General features: G+C 46.7%; 1 long non-coding RNA gene across 1 annotated transcript in view; it reads left to right on the plus strand.

Annotated features, from left to right (window-relative positions):
• Nucleotides 1–23,201, plus strand: part of LOC147698004 (uncharacterized) — a 189,613-nt gene that overhangs the window by 159,433 nt on the left and 6,979 nt on the right. The window contains exon 2 of the long non-coding RNA XR_015299169.1: nucleotides 4,358–4,404. This is a non-coding gene — a long non-coding RNA (uncharacterized LOC147698004). The remainder of the gene's footprint in view (nucleotides 1–4,357; nucleotides 4,405–23,201) is intronic.

The following is a 23,201-nucleotide window of genomic DNA, read 5'->3' on the forward strand; positions in this document are numbered from 1 at the left end:
GCCTGGGCAGTTTCGGCTCATCCAGCATTTGTCTTGGCCGGAGGGTGAGTCTGTGAATGATTTTATTGACAATGACGCTGCCTCTGTGTCTTACTCTTCTGTTGATGTGGCTATGCAACTGGTTGTAACGGCAGGCCCTGATGCTTTAATGGCAAAATGCGATATTAAATCTGCATTTCGACTGCTTCCAGTCCATCCTGAAGACTGGTGTCTTCTGGGCATCCATTTCCTTGGTAAATGGTACGTGGACAAAGCACTGCCAATGGGTTGCTCTATGTCCTGCGCGTTGTTTGAAACCTTTAGTACGTTTCTGCAATGGTTTTTTACTCAACGAAGTGGACATGAGTTGGTCACACACTACTTGGATGACTTCTTTTTTGTGGGTGTAGCAAATTCACTGGTCTGCCATGATGCTCTCACAACGTTTCAGTCCTTGATGAGTCATTTGGGTGTACCATTGGCTCCCGAAAAGACCATGGGTCCTTGCGCGACCATGTCTTTTTTGGGAATTGAACTTGACTCGCATTTGATGCAAGCTCGTCTTCCCATTGAAAAGAAACAGAAAATGCTGGATTTGGTGGGAGCAATGTTGGGCAAAGAAAAAGTGTTGGTGAAGGAGATTCAAATTCTGCTGGGGCACCTTAACTTTGCCTGCAGGGCGGTCAGGGCGGGCAGGACTTTTTGTAGGAGGCTGGGTAGAGCTCTGTCTGGTCATTCCCTACCACATCATCGAGTGAGGCTGTCAGCGGGGGTCAAGGAGGACTTACGTATGTGGATTTTCTTTTTACATTCTTTCAACGGTGTGCCTTTATGTCGGGAGGTGGACTGGTGTTGGGATGTGCAAATATTCTCTGATGCTGCAGGCAGTGAGGGTTTTGGACTTTACTGGCAGGGAAAATGGTGTGCCCAGCAGTGGCCGGAACACTGGAAGAACGGAGGCAGGAGTATTGCCTTTTTGGAATTATTTCCTGTCGTAGTGGCTGTTACTTTGTGGGGTCAGGATTTGGCCCACAGAAAGGTGCTTTTTCGCATTGACAATATGGCTGTGGTTCAAGTGATTAATAAACAGTCGGCCAGGGATCCTCAAATCCTAAAACTCCTTAGAGTGTTTGTGTTGGGATGTCTGAAGTATGATATTTGCTTTCGGGCCCTGCATGTTCCTGGCGTGGACAATGACATTGCGGATGCTTCGTCTCGTTCACAGTGGGAGAGATTCCGTGGGCTTGCTTTGGAGGCAGACGAGGAGCCGACTCCCATGCCGGACCATCTGTGGACGGTAGGTAACACCGGGTTATTCAATTGGTTTTAGGTTCCCTGGCTCCTTCCACGAAATTGGCGTATGAGTTGGCCTGGAACGAGTTGTTGGCGTCGGGTGGATGTAAGAGAGAGCTGGCTTGGCAACGCTCGGAAGATGTGGTTCAGTTTATTTTGCGTCTTATGGATAGGGATTTATCCAGAGTTACCATTGCTGGCAAGCTGGCAGGTGTTTCATTCATGGGGAAGCTGTTGTGGGGATATGCTCCGTCGGCTGGGGAGTTGGGTAGGAGAATGTTAGAAGGGTGGTCTCGGGAGCGGGGATCTGTTCGAACCCTTCGGTCCCCTTTATCGTGGCAAAAACTGTTTCAGGTGATTTCTGTACTGCCAGTTGTATGTACTGATAGAGTAGAAGCTTGTTTGTTTGCCACTTTGATGGTGTGGATGTTTTTTGGTGCGTTCCGGGTGTCTGAGCTGCTGGGACATAAATCTGCTTGAAGTCTTCTGTGGGGGGACGTTCAGCTGTCGGTCAGGGGAGTCCATGTTTGGCTCTCTCATTAGAAAACGGATCAGAGAAGTACTGGCAAGGGGGTTTGGTTGGAGGCGGTTTCCCCTCCGGAGACGTGCCCTTTACGTTGGGCCCACTGCTGGAAGGAGCTGTTGGGTGGGGTTGTGGATCACCCGGTTTTTCGTCATATTAATGGTTCCTTGGTTTCTACCTATCAATTGCACATGGTCCTGCGTAAAGCGCTGCGTCATATTGGCTTGGACGATACGCTGTATGGAACACACTCATTCAGGATTGGGGCGGCCACAGAGGCTTTTCATAGGGGTTGGTCGAGGGAAGATATCATGGGCCTGGGGCGCTGGACTTCTAACTGCTTTCAGCGCTATGTCTTCTGTTTTGCCTGTCTGATACTGTTTTCTTTTTCAGGTTCCGTGGCTGGTCCTCACGCTGCTTTCCTAACGGTGTGGATCGTGGGCCATTCGTTCATTAAACGGGCGCAAGTTCAAGCTCGACAAAGTTATTTTGGTTCATCGTTAGGTTTTATTGAACGTTTATTTAACATTGTGGGGAAAGGTAAGGGGGGCATGTTGTGGAAAGAATTAATTCCTGCTCTCAATTCTTGGTTGGTAGGTGGGGTTTGTCCTGATGTGCTGGTTCTCCACCTGGGTGAAAATGATTTGGGTTCAGTGAAGGGTGTTGTTCTTCTCCGGGCAATGAAGAAAGATCTGTCTTTGATACATAAGCAGTGGTCGGGTTGTCATGTTTTATGGACGGAGTTGGTCCCCAGGAGGGTTTGGAGGAACGCTGTGAAGCCGAAGGCGGTTGATAAATCCCGTAGAAAGCTTAATTTGGAAGTTTCTAGGTTCTGTAGAGACCTGGGTTTTGGACGTATCGTCCACAGCGATATTAAATATGATGCGGATGAATTTTTTAGGGGTGATGGTGTTCATTTGTCTCGGATGGGGATGGATTTGTACCTCCTGGAGCTGCGCAAGGTCTTGTCTCGCTGTTTGACGGTTCAGCACTTTGTAGGTGAATAGTGCGTTGCTTCGTTGTTTTGCTGTTTTTTCCTTCCCCCCCCCCCATTTGGTTTCCCCCCCCATTTCGTGTTTGTGGTTGGGGGGCAGAAAGGTGGGGCTCTTTCCCTACTCGGTCTTTCTCCCCACTTCTTTCTGGGTGGCGGTTTATTCTGTAATTGTCAGTTTTGGGCCAGGTTTGGACCCGTTAGTTGTGAAGTGGGATCTTGTTGGGGGAAGTTTTATACAGATTGAGGTTGGGTTCAGAGAATATGGGTCGGGGGATATGGATCAGTTGGTTTATAATTGGGATTTGGTAATTAGGATTTTGGTAATGTGATGTTATAATGTTATTGGGGTTTTGTATGGTTTATTAGGTGTTTGGATATGTACGGGTGAAGGCGGGTGTGATGGAGGGTGAGGGGTGGGGGCGGGGTTTGGGGATTTGAAATAAAACAAACAAACTTGGTTATGGTTTTAGATTGTTAGGCGGTTGCCGAGGTTGTGGTATTTGTAAATGTGCACCTGTTCCAATAAAGCGGCCTTTTTCACACTCCATTGGTTGTCTTGGTCTGCTCACTCTCCCACACCCCTCTCTCCCAAATAAGGTCGTACACCATCAAAACATTCAAACTCTACGGAGCAGACAAAATCTTAATCTTGCATCATGAGATTAAATATTCTGAAAACAGACTCACAATCATTTTTACCTATTGAACTAAGAAATCGGTCTTGTTACTGAACCTTTTTAAGAAAAGAACGCTGAAAAGGTTTCAGTTCAAATGCCTTCAAAACTAAGACGTTTTATCTTCTCTATGCCATTGGATCTTTAATCGAAGGTCCTGTCTCTACTATCACTTCTCTTTGTTCTCACTGACTTTTTCGTTACTCTCCACTACCATTTCTTCCCCATTTTTCGCTCCAGGTTCAATTTTCATTTGACATCTTCCCTACTGACCCTTCAGCATCCTATTCTTTTGGGACTCACACTTGTACAATCAATGAACTTGTTCACACCGATTTTTTCTCCCAATGCCCTTTGATTTCTTCTCCCTCTTCTATCTTTTTTCGAACCCACTTCCCATGCTCTTACTTGTTGACGCCCAATGTGTTGGATCACTATCTTTGGGTATTGCTGCAGTCTTGAAACTTCATTTGATTGAATGTAGAGCACACTGATAATCCTGAGTAGAATGTGCTTAATAGGAGTGAATAAATAAACAAATTAACAAACAAATGCATACATAGACAAATAAATAAATACATGAGTCTGTTTTGGTTGATGGTTTTGCTAGTTTTGAAGAAGCGAGCTTATTTTTAGTCCTCTTCTCAGCTTCCTCTGAACAGATGTCGATGGACGCTCCTTATGCTGGTGTTTCTGGTTCCCTTTGAAGGTGTCAGACAATTAGCACCAGCTTCATAGCGAGAGTAATAATATGAGATTTAACCACACAAAGTGGTGTAATGTATATATCTGTACGATATATTTGATTTTAGGAAATGTAGAGCAATCAAGCAGTATGATGAAGATGGAGTTGAGTTTCAAATTAGGCTGAAAATATCTTTCTTCTTATTTCAGAGCCCCAAATATGTGTACGATACGAAGCAAACAGCATGCGTTGGCAGGTAAGTGTTGGCAACAGTATATTGAGATGTGTTGAAACTGTGTACTCTATTTGTTTGTGGATTGAATAACAAATCAATTCATGTCAGTATCCCCTTATTTTACATTATGGCTTAATGACCTACATCCTCAACTCAACACTAAAAAACCGAGATCATGACAATGGCACAGTAATCAGCCAACAGCACAACTAGAGGCCATGACAACAACATCAACAAAAGTAAGAAACCTTGGAGTTTTCAAGGACTAAAGCCTATTATTGACTCTACAAATTAATGAAACTGGAAGGAACACTTTTTTTTGCAAAGCAAATACTGTGACACAGCTTTTCTTAACTGGCATGCCAACAAAAACAACAGACCACTATCACCATTGTAATATTAAGGATTAACTACACTAACCACCTGCATCTAGACACTCCTTGCTTCCTTTTATGGAAATTACAAAGGATTTCGAACACCACAGTAAGCTCATTACTTTACCTAAACCCAAAGGAACACTTGATAGCTGTACTTCAAGTACTACATTAGAAACAATTGGTAGATGCATGCCATTAAACATACTAAGGATGCATCCACGGAGACTTTCAAGGAAGGGGTTTATGATGCCGACAATTAGAATTCCAATAATATTTCCAAAACAGGCCCTTGTGCTCAAGGCTAGCACTTCAAGTTATTGTTCCTACCTGTAAAAGACCATTGATGAATCTATTCTCTTTTTACGGGTGGCAACATTTGGAGCTCTTTGCTAGCCACGACCCAGCCTTTATAAGAACACCTGTTCAGGAAAAAAGTAAAACTTGTCAATTCCTGAAATACGCCAGGCTAACTTCTGACTTCAACATTAAACTTCAGCTATGATCCCCTAGAACATCCAGAAGCAAAGCAAGAAGATCATTCTTGATCAGTACAGCACACTGTGCCAAAAGTGACTCTAATTCCTAGAAAGCATTGCTAGGATTCAATTTGAGCTGAATGCAATCAGAGCAGGCTGGTAATGGGCGGTGCCCAAAACTTCTGAAATGGTACTGTCTTATATCTGAACGGAAACAGTGCTGGTAAAATAACAAACACACTGTCCTTAGGCCTGACTAAGGACCCCTAACAACTGGAAGTTACTGCAGCTAACTGTAAACAGTGGAGACTGCATGGCAAATATACACTCTAGTGGTGCCCTGCTATAGCACTCTTAAAAGATCAGAACTATAGTAGAACATGTTATATAGAAGGAAACCCGATATTCATTCATCAGAACTGACCAGTCAATACCAAATTTGCACTGCAGTTATTGGCTGAGGTGAACTACCACATATAGCTGTCATCCTAGAGGGTCTAAAAGAGTCTATCCTGGCACTTTCTGACCATCACATTATCCATATCAATACTAGACATCTTATAGTTTAACCTTATAGAGGATGGCCCTGCAGAAGAACATTCAGGTAGATCGCCAACCCGCTCCCTTTTTTCCCCACTCTATATATACCACCCAGGCTTATAGGACTCAAGAATGGTTGAAAGAGCTGATGAGGTCAACCCAGAAGTGGTCTGAAAGTATAAAGAAAAGCCTTAAACATAATGCACAACATGCAGCCTAAATTATAACTGCCATATAAATACAACCAATAAGTGCCTAACTCTCATAATCTCCTCCTTCATCACCCTACTAAGCACTGCCTCCGAAGACAATATAAGAGTATCCCTCTAATCATTCATGCACAGCACCAAAATGCTTCCCCTGTAGATGCACAACAAATTAAAAAAACTCTTCGTATATGCATTGCCCCACAGTAAGGTATTGATAATATATTTCAGTACCCTGCAATACAGTATTGTGCGCTATATAACTATTGCAACATAATATAATGCAATACAAGAAATACCTTTGATTCGCAACACATGTGTTCATTTTGGCTAATTCTTGTACATGCTCAGCTGGGTACTTCATGAAAAATGGCTCTTGCAGCTTGTTATGTCCCTTTAGCCATACAGGAAGTCGGTCAATGCACCCTCTGAGCCCACTTCTTTGTCCTGGGTGCAAGTGAGAGCAGATCCAGCCCTATAGGTCTCCTCGCAGGTTTCAGACAGCAGGTTTAGTCCTCTTCTACTCTGCCAATGATCCAGAAAGTATTCTCAGGAGCTGCTTGTGTGGTCCTGTTAAATAGCTTGTGGGTGGGGTGCCTCCTGGACACTCCCTAACCAAAGGGGAACATTTTCCTGGAAGTAGTCCTACTCACTTTTACAGCAATCCTGTTTTCCCTATTACAAAATGTCCAATATTCTAAGGGAAATCCAAGTTGGCACAGGCCTTCTGCCACTGAAGAGACCCTGTGGGCACACCAGGGGTAATTAGGTAAATGCGCAGTTCCCTCCTCCTAGGCTATCCCAAAATAGTTCTGGGACCAGTTCCCCATCCCACCAGGCTGTTGACCAACTAGTTACAGATGGCCTAAAGAACAAAGGCCTTCCCTTCCTCACGTCTTCCCTTAAACTTAACTCTGAATGGGCAGTCACTGTCATTCCCCCATTGAAGTAAATTAAAATCCTTAATCCTCCCAGCTGCTCTTCCTGGACTGACAGGTGTCTGATACCTCACTCCAGCCTCTCCTGTCACCTGTTTTTTTACCCTATTAAGCTCAAGCATTGGAATGGGCAGCTGCTGGCAGGCTAATGCAAATTAGCCTTCAGGAGCTTAAGGTATGGGAAAGGTAACTTCTTTATAATTACTATTCCTACATATTTATTAAGTGTCTATTTTCACCATTAAATTGGATTTGTATTAACTATTAAAAGTAGTGGTTGAACTGTTCTCAAACTTTTCCCAAACCTTAGAGTTCTCCACAGTGAAAATCGCGGGAACAACTGTGGTGCGAGGCTGAGGACGCGGCGGCTGACATTTCCTGGCAGTGTGGAGCAAACTGGTGAGGCGAGCAGAGGCTCGGCGGGGAGGAATCGGACGTCTGGTGGCAGCAAGAGGCGCTGCAAAGAGCTTCACCTGCTGGCTGAGACCCCCTTGCGGCCCGATAGCACTACTTGGTTTACCCTCGGGAGGAAATAAATTTAGCGGTGCCTGACTCTAACATGGCATGTGCGGTGGACGCCAGGCGTTGTGGGAGCACTGGGTCCCCTTACACGTCAGCACTAGAGGAGGAGAATCTCCCGCTCCACACATCACTGGAGCGCCTTGCAGTGCACAGCTCCTAAGGAGCATCGGGACCCAGTATGCAGTATCAGTGGTGACTTAATGATCCTGGACGCGCCTGACTCCAACATGGCGCCCATGCAGCTGCAGCTACAGGAGGGACAGTGGTGGCCCATTCCAACAGATGTTCTACTCCCTTCACCACCAGGGAAGCTCATGATTGCTCATAAACCCAATCCTGGGAACTGGCTTATCTCCAACAACAAGGGGCATGAACATCACTCTGCGCCTGACCCCAAAATGGCTGCCCCTCATCCCATCCCATCAGGATACGAAATCTGTTAACCTACCTCTGACCGTGGAGACCTAGCTTTTTGACCGATGCCCGGTGGAGCTACTTGATAGCTAAAGAGGAGATGGGCTGGGGACTACCCCTTCAGCCGTCACCTACCCAGCCCGTCTTTGGACTTCGTCTCTCTGTTGTAATCTCCCTCCTACCCCTTTACTCCACCCCCTTTCTCCTTTACTCTCCATTTATCCCTCCCCTTTGGTCTTTAATAGTGTTTTCTTATTGAGACCTAGCTGTTTGGCCGAAGCCCGGTAGAGCTACCCAATAGCTAAAGAGGGGATGGGCTGTTGACTTCCTCCTCGGCCATCACCTACCCAGACGGATTTTGGGCAGACACTCCTTCGTCTCTCCATCCTATCTACCTCCTTCCCCTGTATCCCACCCCCTTACCCATCTATGCTCCATTTATTTAGTCTTCTACTCTCTTGAAATTTTTTTCTAGTAACTAATGTAACGTGTAACTGATGTAATTTTGTAATTTCTGTGGAACCTTATGTAAAGTGCTCTAATACCTCCGGGTCTAGCCAGCGCTATATAAAACTCTCAAAATAAGATTTTAGGCGCTTGTCACTATGGGCACATGCTAGTATTAAATTTCTACATGTCTCAATTTTAAATAATAGACACTCTATCTTATGGGTTAGAAGGCCTACTGAGGGGTGACTCATTAATATTTAATTGAATAGTACCCGAAGTGCTGCAATCCACAGGTGGCATCTAACCGTTCATGGCATGGCCATAATTACTGCATCATATACTATGGCCTTATAGGACAGTTGTAATGACCAATCATGGATTAGCTAATGTTTACATGTTTTAGTGGGTAACTCTGTTTCACACTTCTGTCACATCTTTTTCATACTGTTCCTTACACCATCAGTTACATCTTCTGTTACTCCAACGTTAAGACTAGCCCAATACAACCCCTAAACATGACCTTGCTTAAACTCAATTGGTTACCAAATCCTCATCCACTAATTCCAATTTTGCCAGACCCTTATGCCAGCCCTATCATTTTCCTGTACACTCCCCAGACACGGTCGCTCCTACGCTCCCTGGATCCTGGTGGTATCGTAACTCTTCCATTGACCTCCGACCATCTGTGTGCCTGTAATTTAATTGTGCATTTGCATTAGCGCTTCTGGTTGTGCATTTGTTTTAGCGCTTGTGGTGTATTTCTCAGTCTGCTTAGTTTGTGCCACTTAATAACGCTACAGCGTTTCAGGTATTCTGCAGCGTAGCATAGTTTATGCCATTTAATCAGCACGACGGAAACAGAGCTGCACTCTATCTGTTAACATTAAAGCTGCCTGATTAAAAGCGCTTGTGAACTTTTTATCAGTGCCCCAGCCTCACTCGACTTTTCACTACCTCCATTTTGTTTGTTGTTGTCTCCCTGAGCCCTTCCTCCTCGCACCGCTCCCGCCTCCCTGCTGCCCCTCCCACCCACTGACCCTTACTGTAGACCCCGTAGAAAGCACAGCTGTGACCGCCCTGACTTCGTCAGACACGGTCGCTCCCACGCTCCCTGGCTCCTGGTGGTATCGTAACTCTTCCATTGACCTCCGACCATCTGTGTGCCTGTAATTTAATTGTGCATTTGCATTAGCGCTTCTGGTTGTGCATTTGTTTTAGCGCTTGTGGTGTATTTCTCAGTCTGCTTAGTTTGTGCCACTTAATAACGCTACAGCGTTTCAGGTATTCTGCAGCGTAGCATAGTTTATGCCATTTAATCAGCGCGACGGAAACGGAGCTGCGCTCTATCTGTTAACATTAAAGCTGCCTGTTTAAAAGCGCTTGTGAACTTTTTATCAGTGCCCCAGCCTCACTCGACTTTTCACTACCTCCATTTTGTTTGTTGTTGTCTCCCTGAGCCCTTCCTCCTCGCACCGCTCCCGCCTCCCTGCTGCCCCTCCCACGCCCCTCCCCCTCAAAGTGCTTTAATGACAGATGCGCCCACGCGCAGCGTCCACGCGCTACGGCCTCGCCGAAGGTTCGCCAAAGGTAAGCCTGTCTACGCCTGCCCGCGCCTGGACCGCGCCCAGCGCCAGACCCCCTGGTCCGTGCAATGCCCAGCCCTCCCGCATTACATACAACGCCTCCACCCTCCTAGCCCTTAATCCCGGCCGACGCCCCAACTGCGCCCAAGCCGCTCCTGGACACACCCATGGACCCTTCTCTTGCAACTCCTGCAAGTTCGACAGCACCAAGAACAACTCCTCATCCACAAACACAAAACAGATATCTGACTCCAACCACCTAAAATGCATCTTGCTCAACACCCGCTCAGTCCACAGGCACGCCATCGACCTCTGGAACCTACTAGACACCCTCTCCCCAGACGTCGCCTTCCTAACAGAAACATGGATGAACTCCACATCAGCCCCTGACATCACCATTGCCATCCTGGAAGGCTATAAGATCATCCGTAAGGACCGTACCGACCAAACAGGAGGAGGCATCGCTATCGTCCATAAGAAATCCATCCGCATCTCAACCAGCTCAGACTGCAATCTCGCCAATACTGAACACCTTCACTTCCAGATCCACATCGACCCCAAGACCACACTTACAGGCATCCTCCTCTACAGGCCACCAGGACCCCGTGCACAATTTAGTGAGGACATCACGGACTTCATCACCCCACACGCCCTCCCCTCCGAGGATTACATTCTTTTGGGAGACCTCAACTTTCACCTTGAAAATAACAACGAACGCAATGCCACCACCCTTCTGGACAATCTCGCCAACCTCGGACTTAAACAACTTGTCACTACCCCCACCCATGTCGCAGGTCACACACTCGACCCTCTCTTCACCTCCAGCAAACATGTCTCCTTCAGCCACACCATAGCTCTCCTTTGGACGGACCACAGCTGCGTTCACTTTACCTACAACAAGACCACAACCAACAACCATCCTCAACCCACTCTGCGAAGAAACTGGAACAAAATCACCATCGACCAGATCTCCTCATCGCTTCTTCAAAACCCCCCTGCCCACTCCTCAAACCCCGACCAAGCAGCCATTAACCTCACCCAATGGCTATCCAACAGCGCCGACATCCTAGCACCGTTGAAAAAACGTCAAATCAAACTAGGCAGCAAGAAGGTCTCCTGGTTCACCGATGATCTTAAGAAATCTAAGAAACTCTGTGGCTCCCTTGAGAAGGCCTGGAAAAAAGACCCAAACACCAGCACCAAGGACGCCTTCCAAAACGCCACCCGTATACACCACCAACTGATCAGGAATGCCAAGAAAGCCGCTTTCAAGGACCGACTAGATAGCAACGCCCACAACAGCAAGGAATTATTCAACATCGTCAAGGAATTTACCAACCCCTCAGCCAACTCCAACGACATCACCCCCTCTCAAGCACTCTGCGACTCCCTAGCCTCATTCTTCCACAACAAGATTGCAGACATCCACAACAGCTTCGACAACCGACCCGAAGACCAACCCACCCAACCCTCTGCAGGACCCCCACCCCCCTTGAACATCCTCAATGACTGGAACCCAATCTCCACTGAGGACACCATCCGCCTGATGAACTCTATCCACTCAGGATCCCCCACAGACCCATGCCCTCACCACATCTTCAACAAAGCAGACTCCATCATAGCACCGCACCTCCGAGACATCATCAACTGCTCCCTCAACTCCGCCACCTTCCCGGAAAGATGGAAACACGCCGAACTCAGCGCCCTTCTGAAAAAACCCACAGCTGACCCCACCGAACTCAAAAACTACCGCCCCATCTCGCTCCTTCCATTCCCGGCCATAGTCATCGAGAAAGCTGTCAACAACCAGCTCGCCGCCTTCCTCGAAACCAACAAATCCCTCGACTCCTCACAGTCCGGCTTCCGAGCCAAACACAGCACTGAGACCGCACTCATCGCAGCAACTGACGACATTCGAACTCTGCTAGACAACGGAGACACGGTCGCCCTCATCCTCCTCGACCTCTCCGCAGCCTTTGACACAGTTTGTCATAGCACCTTAATACAAAGCCTCAGAAACATCGGAATCCAAGGAAAAGCACTGGAGTGGATCACCTCTTTCCTCACCGGAAGAACCCAGAGAGTCCGCCTCCCACCATTCAAGTCAGAGGCCACTGAAGTCATCTGCGGCGTGCCACAAGGATCCTCACTCAGTCCCACCCTCTTCAACGTTTACATGAGCCCCCTCGCGGCCATCGCACGCCAACATAACCTCAACATCATCTCCTACGCTGATGACACTCTACTGATCCTCTCACTCACCAACGACCGTAACACCGCCAAAACCAACCTACATGAAGGAATGAAAGAAGTAGCCGAGTGGATGAAGCACAGCCGTCTAAAACTGAACTCCGACAAAACTGAAGTCCTCATCCTTGGTACCTCCCCCTCCGCCTGGGACGACTCTTGGTGGCCAGAGGCCCTCGGAAAAGCACCCGTCCCGACGGACCACGCACGGAACTTAGGTGTCATCCTGGACTCCTCACTCTCTATGAACAGACAAGTCAAAGCCGTTTCATCATCTTGCTTCAATATTCTTCGCATGCTTAAAAAAACATTCCGCTGGATCCCCACCGAAACCAGAAAAACGGTCACCCACGCACTGGTCACAAGCCGCCTGGACTACGGAAACACCCTATACGCCGGCACCACCGCAAAACTCCAAAAAAAAACTCCAACGCATCCAGAACGCCTCAGCCAGACTCATACTAGACATCCCGCGTAAAGACCACATCTCTGGACACCTGAAAAACCTCCACTGGCTCCCCGTCAACAAGAGGGTTACTTTCCGCCTCCTAACCCACGCACACAAAGCACTCTACGAACTTGGACCCGAATGCCTCAACTCACGACTTTCCTTCTACACCCCCTCCCGCCTCCTACGATCTTCCAACCAAGCTCTTGCAACTGTACCTCGCATCAACAAAACCACCATGGGAGGCAGATCCTTCTCCTACCTGGCAGCTAAAACCTGGAACTCACTTCCAACTCACCTTCGCCTCACTCAGAATCACCTTACACTCAGAAAGCAACTTAAAACCTGGATATTCGACAAGTAATTCCCCTCCCTTCCTCAAGCGCCTTGAGACCCCCTGGGTATGTAGCGCGCTATATAAATCACTTGACTTGACTTGACTTGACTTGACCTTTACTCTGTCCCTAGCTGTAAGCCAACCCCTAAAATGTACCCAACCTGATTCCTTAACCTATCTCTAAATCTAAATGGAATCCCATCCCTCTCCCTTTCTCATACTCTAGCCCTTGCCCATCCATTTTACCTTTCATTATTCCTTAAACCATATTCTACCCTATTCATGACCCCAACGGATTCAATTGTTTCACAGTTGCTTTAAAACAATTCTACTTCTATGTCTCTACCCTTTTTGCTTTCCTTTTTTATTGTGAGTCTAACATGTGGCATTGAACATGTGTTCAGAATCTACTCTAAACTACTGTAAATTAGTGTATTAGATTATTCACTCCAGGGTAAATAGGAGGAGATCTGCATGTCAGGAGTAGCACTTTCAGAACTTCATTTCTGAATGCACCCTGGATATGCAGATGCCAATGACATCTAGGATATGAGTAACACAAAACTATCAATAGAAAAAGCTTTGCTACTGTGACCTGTAGTGATCTGCAAAGTGAAACTATGATAGGAGTCACACATAAATCTACTAGTCAAGTAACAATTCTATCTTCATTTTCAAAGCCGTCGGGCCTGCAAACTGCCCTAGATGCAAACATAGCTGCAGGACAGTCTGGTTATAATAATAATAATAATATCACATTTCTGCATCTAAATTCCTAGCCCTGCTTGATGGTGACATTTAACAAGCAAAAAGCAGATTTGTGAATTGTAAGACGTCTTCCCTGCTATTTGCAAGAAAATAGCATACACCAAAGAATTCTGGTAAAATAGTAGAAGAATAATAAAGTTGGTCCAAAATATTATATTTTATTAAATGATATGGCAACAGTCACCAGTGGAATGACTTCATCGAGTGGCAAATACAAGAGTGGAATAAATCAGTATGGTCCTGCATTCAAAAGTTGACTATTTCATTCACATCATTCTAGCAAGGCCCTAAAACTGAATATATTTCCTTGATGTATATTAAGATGGAAACAAGTGTACCATTAAGCACGCTAAAAATATGAACTTTTTTGTTGAAAGTAGTAAGAAATCGGTGTTGGATAACTATTTCAGTGAGCACTAAAGGTTTTGCCCTGCTATGTACTTGTCTTAATCTCCTCGAGACAGTGTTAGACAGCTGTGAGTAAACTCGCGACCGATGTATAACCCAAAAATAGAGCGTTACAAATATTTAAACGCATTCAGTTTGCAGTGCAAAATAAAATCGGACAGCCGTAAATGTTACTTTCTTCAAGCATTGAGGGGGCTAGGGTTAGCAATATTTATAGATTCAAGAAAATAGAACATGCACAAACAGATTAAAGGTAAGAAATCTCTTTATTTAGGGTTTCATAATGAACAAACGTAAATAAATTGCTTTATAACGAAGCTTATCCATAATACAAGTACTGTTGATGTAAATATCCCAAGCTCAATGTTGCAATTTCGTTGCCTGATTCTCAAAAAAAATCAGAAATGCATTCTTTAGGGTTAGATTCACATCTAGAGTAGTACTTCTGTGAAGCTTCTATGAATGCAGGTTTCTAAGAGTAAGTGCACATAGCACAGAAATAAACTGTTGGGCTTAGCCCAACATGTTTGCCTCCACAATCTTTCCTGAATTTGATTTTATTGGACTTGGAGCTCTGTACACTTTACTACTGCTAACAAGCACTACAGTGCTTGTGATCACTACCAAAAACATGGTAAAATTGGCTTACACCTGATTGGTATATTTAATTTACCTAGAAGTCCCTAGTAAAGTGGTATACCAAATATCCAGGGCCTGTAAATTAAATGCTACTAGAGAGCCTACACGGCACTTATTGTGCCACCCATTTAATAGGCCCTTAAAACATGTTCCAGGTCTGCCATTGCAGACTGAATGCAGTTTTAAACTGCCAATTCAACTTGGCAAAATTAACCTCTAGCCAAACCTTAAAAACCCTTTTAATTGCATACAAGTCAACCCTAAAGTAGGCCCTAGGTAGGCCAAAGGCCAGGGTGTATTATAACTAAATGGATGGAATGTACTTTCAAGTTTTACAGACCTGTAAATGAAAAATTCCTAAGTTTGTTTTCACTACTGTGAGGCCTACCTCTTCCATAGGATAACATTGGGTTACCTCCTTACATTTATTAAGTGCTAACCTTTCGTTGGAAACAGTGGAATATTTCATGTTGGGTGTCTGAAAAAATTGCAATTTAAAATTGTCTTTGATGATAAAGTCAGATTTTAAACTGCAAATTTTAAAAATACCACTTTAAGAAACTTTCAAAAAGAACAATTGATGGACAGGATGCAAAACAATGTCATACATTCACCCCAGTACTGAGATCTGGGCCTAAATCCATTGTTTTCTTGTTCCCATGCCATTCCAGTTTGAACCCAGCCATATGCAAATCAGTCTTGACACTGCACCCAATTGAAACAGTCCAGCCCAAACTGCCATGCTAGGTCCTCCCTGGACTGGAAGCAAGCATCCTAGGACCGTTTCTGGGTTTCACCCCTCATCAGCCAGGATAGCGTGACTCCAGTGGCATGGAGAGCACGGGACACACGTCTGGGCATACCTGTCCCACTTGGGGTAACAAATGCAAAAAGAACAATTGATGGACAGAATGCAGAACAATGTCATACATTCACCCCAGTACAGAGATCTGGGCCTAAATCCATACTTTTTTTTCTCCCCATGCCATTCCAGTTTGAGCCCAGCCATATGCCAATCAGTCTTGAGCCTGCTCCCAATTTGAACAGTCCAGCCCGAACTGCCAGCCTAGGCCCTCCCTGGGCTGGAAACAAGCATCCTAGAACCGGTTTTGGGGTCCCCCCCCTCATCAGCCAAAATAGCTTGACTCCAGTGGCATGGAGAGCACGGACGCACGTCTGGGCATATCCGTCCCACTTGGGGTGACAAATGGAAAAAGAACAATTTTTGGACATAATGCAGAGCAATGTCATGCATTCACCCCAGTACAGAGATATGGGCCTAAAACCATTGTTTTTTTGCTCCCCATGCCATCCCCTTTTGAACCCTGCACCCATTTGGAACCGTTCAGCTCGAACTACCAGGCCATGTCCTCCCTGGACTGGAAACAAGCATTGTAGGACCATTGTGAGAAGGCGGCCTGATATATGCTTTCCACTAATTAAAGTGGGCACCCTGTACCAGTCCACACAACCCTTATGATGTATGAGGGCAAAGATAACCTTATTGAAAGCAATCCTAGTGGTAGGTATGGAGAGCAGCTTTCAGGCTTAATCTTGAAGGAATGTAAAGCAGCTTGTTTTACCAAAATATCACCTCCTGAATGACTAAATGGAGAACCACACAGTAGTTGTATAAAAATATGTATTTATTAACACAACACTATCTACTATCCTCTACATGAGGATAGAACCCAAATCACACAATATGAGATCACTATAACAGTTAGAAGTAGCACAATAAACAGTGGGCTCCAGCAGGAGACCAAACCATATACTAAAATAGTGGTATAACAGTCATGACTGAGATCAATACTAAGTCTGGAGCACGTAGAATCACTGGGACCCCAAGGAACAACCCAAGGTGAGTAGACAGGGACCCCACCGAGGCTGGGTGCAGTGTGTGCAATTCTATGGGGGTGTTGTGGTTACACCTTTAAAGTTTAAGGACCATTCTAGGAGAAATTCAAGCCAACCCTTTGGAACTTCCCCAGGACAAACTCAGCCCCTTGGTAAGGGAAATCATACGATTTGGCGGTCTTTCTGGCGTACAAATAAATTGGAGTAAGTCGGTCTTGTTTCCTCTGATGGATGCCACTGTCTTGTTCACTCCCGATTTCCCATTTGGATGAGCAGCTGGCCCAACGCGATATTTGGGTATCTGGCTGAGTAGAGACCTAGACGAATTGGGGAGGTTGAACTATGGCTGAGCGGTAGATTGGCTGGAATCTAAGGTTTCCGTTTGGGGCAGGCTTCCACTGTCTTTGGCCAGCCGGATCGCCATCTCCAAGATGGTAGTGCTGCTGAAATTCCTCTACTTGTTCCTGAATGTCCCGATCCTCCTCACCACCCATTTCTTTCGTACATTACGTTCTTTGATCATTTCACTCTTTTGGGCAGGTCGGCAACCGAGGGTGGCGTACAATATTCTTACTCTCCCCATGTCGGCTGGTGGTCTGGGTGCTCCGGACTTCACAATATATGTTCTCTGTGCACAGGCCAGTTTCTTACATTTCTGGGTTCATCCCACTCCTTACTAGCCCCATGTGGCTGTCGAGGCGGATATAGCCTCACCTTGGCCCTTGACTACTGTGCTTTTTGTGCCAGCTGTCTGCCCCTGGGCAGAGGTGGATACTGTTGAGACTCTGAGCTGGGCTTGGTCTGGTCTTTTCCAGCTTTCAAATCTCCCTCTATTCCCTGCAAAATGCTGTGTCAATAGTGAATCACCCTGCTTTCCTTCCGCTTCAGCCCTCTGGTATGTTTAAGCATGTGACGCGTCTGGGACTGCGGGCGACTGCTGATCTTTATCCCGGCCACACTTTCTATTCTCTCCCAGAGTCATCCGGTCCACTGGACACGCTATTATTCTACCAGCTGCGCTCTATTTGCCGGACTTTGCACCCCACATTCCCCCAGCCCCCTCCCACCATGCCAGCCCTCGACCTAGTGTACACATCCCCGTCCCCGCACAAATTGGTCACCAAATTATACGCTCTTACACTAACAGCAACCTCTATCTCCACTGACCGTGCACGCGTGGCATGGTGTGCTGACCTCAGCATCGACATAGCGCAAGCAGACTGGCTCTACTGTTGTAACCAGACAAAGAAGCTGTCACCTAACTACCGGCTTCGTCTGATACATTTCAAGTTCCTGCACAGGATATACTGCACCCCTGCCCAGCTCCACAAGCTACCAACACCTGCATGCGTTGCGGCGCCCCTGCTGCTGACTTTGCACTTCTGGCATGGTTGTGCCCGAGGGTCTCCGAGTTTTGGCAGGGAGCGGGTTCCACAATCACGGCAATTACCGGTACCCTAGTTTCCCCTGACCCCACCTTGTGCCTACTGGGGTTTGTGAAATTCTGCCCGGATACTTCCCGCCGCCTTATCGCTATGCTACTTGTTCTTGCCCGTCGCAGGGCGGCCATGTGCTGGGTCGTACGCCTGCTCCCAAAGTTGAAAGTTAGCTGGAGTCGTACACGGTGTCAGACTCTGCTCTCAGAGTTTTGGGATCTTATGCCATCCAACTCCCGTCCAGTTGATATTTGGGGTCCCTTGGTGTCCTACCTTCATTCCCGCTTGCTCCCTAGAGGTGTCGCCTCTCCCACGCTCCCTGCCAGCTTTTCGCCTGCAGCGGCCGCCGGTACTGGTCGGTCCCCGCCCTCCTCTCCTCCTCATTAGGCCCCCGAAATATCCTTCTCAGCTTCACTGGGAAACATCCTTTACGATGCAACTTTTACCACACAGTGCCTTTACAACGCAGGTTTTTCACCACAAGTCATTACAACAAATTGCGCTGGGGGCGCTCTAGGATAGGTAACAGTTTAATTTACTATCCAACACCTCCCTACTCTCCACAGGGACTGGAGTTGGAATAGTAAATTAAACTATTCACTATCCAGCACCCCCCAACGCAAGTCGTTGTAACGAAAAACCTGCTCTGTAAAAGCATGCGTGGTAAAAGCATGCATTGTAACAACGTACATCCGCTACACTTGAGGGGCGGTAAAGGTGTCCCCCCGTGAGGTGGGCTCCTCTTGCACTCTATGGTGTACTTGAAACATATTTTGTGCCTCAGACTCCTGTTAGTGGGATTGCTGTTTTCTTTCATTCATTCTGTTTGTAATGGCTGCCAATGTGTCTATTTACTTTTAATTGATGCACAGTGTACTGTACCTGACTTGAAGAGCCTAATAAAGGTTTTTTGAAAAATAGAAAAATAAAAAACCCTTTGGAACTTAAGAGGTTGGAGAGCCACCCCACCTGTGGATACCGTAGTACCAGAGTTACCTATCCCAGGGTAGCCGGGTGCATAGGTCTGAAGTGGTGTCGGAAGCTCAGTCGTTCTCTATGGAAGCTGATGAAGAAGGTGAAAAGGGTCCAGTGGAATGCAATCCTGGATTCTGGAAGGAAGGGACCTGAAAGCAGAGGGGACAGAGTCTGGGTCACTTCAAAGTGACCAGGGGTTCGGTAGACGAATACCCACTGATGTCGGGTGCTTCAGGTGCGAAGAAGGGATTCTTGACTCTGTAGCCACGAGGTCCCTGAGGCATCGAGGATGACCAGGAGCCAGAGATGAGCTGTCCCATGAAAAATGTTGAGTGCTGGGGAGGTCGGTGTCTGGCTGCAGCACCAACAAGCCTTGGCAACAGCAACCCACACTGGAAGGACATACAGGTTATGGTGTGGACCTGCATGTTCCAGGGGACTCCCCAAGCAATGGAGAGTCAGGGCACATCTGGAGCAACCAGGAAAGCCCAAAAACAATCAAGATGACCCTCAGGAGGACCCACAGGCTGAATGACCAAGAGTTGCGAGGGGACCTCAAGCCAGATTGCAAAGCACCAGCCCATGGAGCACTTGGTGTGAGGAGGTCAGATTCTTTGATGCAAATACTTCTCAGGGTCAGGACTACACGGAGTCCAACGCACAAGCTCAGGAATTGCCAACAAGCATATGCACTTGAAAATGTACGCTGTGCACAGGGTTTCGGGTTACGCCGCCCTGAGGAGGGATACTGGCCTCAAACTCAGTAAGAGGGCAGATCAACCTTGGATACCTTCAATAATCCACCTTCTGTGTTTCGGAATTCTTCTGAGTCTGCAGGAGCTCATGACCAGCAGACCGGTCAGTTGAAGCAGGGGAGTCACTCCTTCACTCCAAGGGAGATTCTTCTGTTGTATTAAGTGCACCACAGGTCCTGTACGGAGTCTGTATGGCGGCACAGCATCAACTAAGCTTCGGACGGAAAGGGGGGTGAAGTCAAGCCCAGTCGAGGTCCTGCGAAGTCCAAGGTGTCCAGAAGGTCGAAGGCCAGTGGTTTCTTCTTGTAGAATCTTGTCCAAGTAAAATCTAAAGTCTTACAGCCAGGTAAACCCTTTTGTACCCACTGGAGAGGGTTGGACAGATTCAGGGGACCCTCATAGTTGAGGGGCAGGACAGAGAGGTGGCAACACCCCTGTCCTTTGTCCATTTTCGCTCCAGAGCAGGAGCCAATGGCTCCCAGAACTGGTTTGAGCTGCACTATGCACAGGGACACCAATACACTAAACCCTGTCTGGGAGCTGGTCACACCTCCTTGTGACAGAATGCCTATTGTGATGCCTTCCTCTGCTCGAGCTTGGCTCAGCTGCAGGAGGGCAGAAATGTGTCTCTGGCTGACAGTATCCATTTTGTTCTGTCCGGGTCGAGAAGGCTGGTACCGGATAGATATGTTTCTTTGCAGCCGTTTTCGAGATAGCATTTACCGCGAGGTTATAATGCACCACTACCTATATGTCCGGCTGAGTCACAGACAACCCGGGAGAATGGTCTTCGAAGGCTGCAGAGGGGTCCTACTCATGCAGGAGCACCCTCTTACATAAAACCCAGCATCATGCCTTCAGGATTGATAAGGCCTGCTATAGGGATGACTATAAGTTTAACTGTAGTGACCATTATATATAGTGCACCTACATCTAAAGTAAGTGGTGCAGGCACCATCTTACACAGGCTGCAGTAGCAGACCTAGAGTTCCATTTTACATGACCTCTCATGGATGGCATAATACATGCTTCAGCCCATGGGAGGCCTCTGGGGTACCTATGCCCTGGGTACATGGTGTACCATCTACTAGGGACTTATAAGGGTACCCCATTATTCAATCTGGAGTGAACCAAAATACATGTATATCAATTTAAGGGAGAAAGCAGAAAGACTGGGGTCCTGATTAGCAGGATCGCAGTCAGACTAGTCAAAGACAGTGAGACATCAAGCAAAAAGTGGGGGTAACCATAAGAAGCAGATCCTACTTTCCTAAAACCGGTTTTGGAGTTTCACTCCTTATCAGCCTGGATAGCTTGGCTCTAGTAGCACGGAGAGCACGGGACCCACGTTTGGGCAAATCCATCCCACTCGGGGTGACAAATGCAAAAAGAACAATTGATGGACAGAATGCAGAACAACGTCATACATTCAGCTTAGTACAGAGATCTGGGCCTAAATCCATCATTTTGTTGCTCCCCTTGCCATTCCTAATTGAACCCAGCCATATGCAAATCAGTCTTGACCCTGCACCCAATGAGAACAGAATACCCCGAACTGCGAGGCCAGGTCCTCCTTGGACTGGAAACCAAGTATCCTAGGACCTGTTTGGGGTATTGCCCTCCATCAGCAAGGATAGCTTGACTCCAGTGAAATGGAGAACACAGGACCCATGTCTGGGCATACCCGTCCCACTCAGGTTGATAAATGCGAAAAGAACAATTGATGAATAGAATGTAGAACAGTGTCATACATTTACCCCAGTACAGAGATCTGGGCATAAATCCATTATTTTTTTGCTCCCCTTGCCATTCCAGTTTGAACCCATTCATATGTAAATCAGTCTTGACCCTGCCCCCAATGGGAACAATTCAGCCTGAACTGCCAGGCCCGCCAGGGACTAGAAACAAGCATCCTAGGACCGGCTTCGGGGTTTCAACCCTCATCCCCCAGGATAGCTTGACTCCAGTGGCATGGAGAGCATGGGGCCCACGTCTGGGCATACCCGTCCCACTTGGGGTGACAAATGCAAAAAGAACAATTGATGGGCACAATGCAGAACAATGTCATACATTCACCCCAGTACAGCGATCTCGGCCTAAATCCATCGTATTGCTGCTCCCTATGCCATTCCAATTTGAACCCAGCCATATGCATATCAGTCTTGACCCTGTGCCCAATGGGAACAGTCCAGCCTGAACTGCCAGGCCACGTCCTCCCTGGACTAGAAACAAGGATCCTAGGACCGAACTCGGGGTTTCACCCATCACCAGCCTGAAATAGCTTAACTCTAGTTTTCTTTGTTCGCCCTAAGTTGGCAGGTTATGCCCAGATGTGGGGCCCTTGCTCACTTTGCCACTGGATTTAAGCTAGCCTGCCTACTGATGGGTGTTACTCCGAAACCGGACCCAAGATGTTTGTTTCCGGTTCAGGAAAAACCTGGCTTTGCAGTTCGAGCAGGACTGTTCCCATGAGGCACAGGGTCAAGACTGATTTGCATATAGCTGGATCAAACCTGAGGTGGCAAAGTGAGCTAAAGAACGATGATGGATTCAACCTAGATCTGTGACTGGGGGGTGAGTGTCTGAAAAGTGTCGGCCCTCCGTCCATCATCTCCTTGTGTTTACTTTTAGAAAGTTGGCATTTTCCTGCCTACCTATTTGGTGACTGCAGCTTGTACCTGGTTCACATGACTGGGCATAGTTGGCAGTTGGACTTTGTTTATTTCTCCCAGATAGCCACACAATAGAGGAATTGGGTGCGTCAGGATGGCCCATCACTGGCAGGATGGGGGTCGGAGCTGGGCACAGCCCCACTTGAGACTGAATATGCTGTGCCCTGCCTTCACACAAGGACTGGAAAAAAACAACACAGGGTCCTGGCTTTGAGCCAGTAAGGCTAAGCCAAATATAACAAGAGAACAACACAATGGCCAATACTGGACTTGACTTTCTATACTCAGAATCTGACCTTTATGAATAAAACATACCGGTCCGTTTTATGTCTTACGTCACTAGTTAGTTTTTTTTATTTTCTTCACTAGTAGAGCATTTTCACTTTTTTAGATCATATCAAGGATTATTTATGCATGTACAAACAATTATAAGACAAAACAGATCACAACAGCAAAATTACATATATTTACAAAATTCCAACACATACTACCCACACTATGGCCAATACATTCATACCACACTCATACATATATATACAGAAGAACTAACGTGGCCCCTGGTCAAAAAAGCTAATTGTTTGTCCATGTAGATGGTATTACATTTCTTAATTGACAGTCTTATTTTGTCGAAACTGTACTTTGGGAGCAAATCCTTTTTTCAAAGACAAAACAAATCCTTTCCTTATTCTAATTGACAAAGAGCCCAGTCAGGTCGACGCGTTTCGAACCCCCGATTGCGGGGTTCTCATCAGGACCAACAATTTCTTGTA

The sequence above is a fragment of the Lissotriton vulgaris genome, chromosome 8 (genome assembly GCF_964263255.1).
Source record: "Lissotriton vulgaris chromosome 8, aLisVul1.2, whole genome shotgun sequence".
In the NCBI taxonomy this organism is placed as follows: Eukaryota; Metazoa; Chordata; class Amphibia; order Caudata; family Salamandridae; genus Lissotriton; species Lissotriton vulgaris.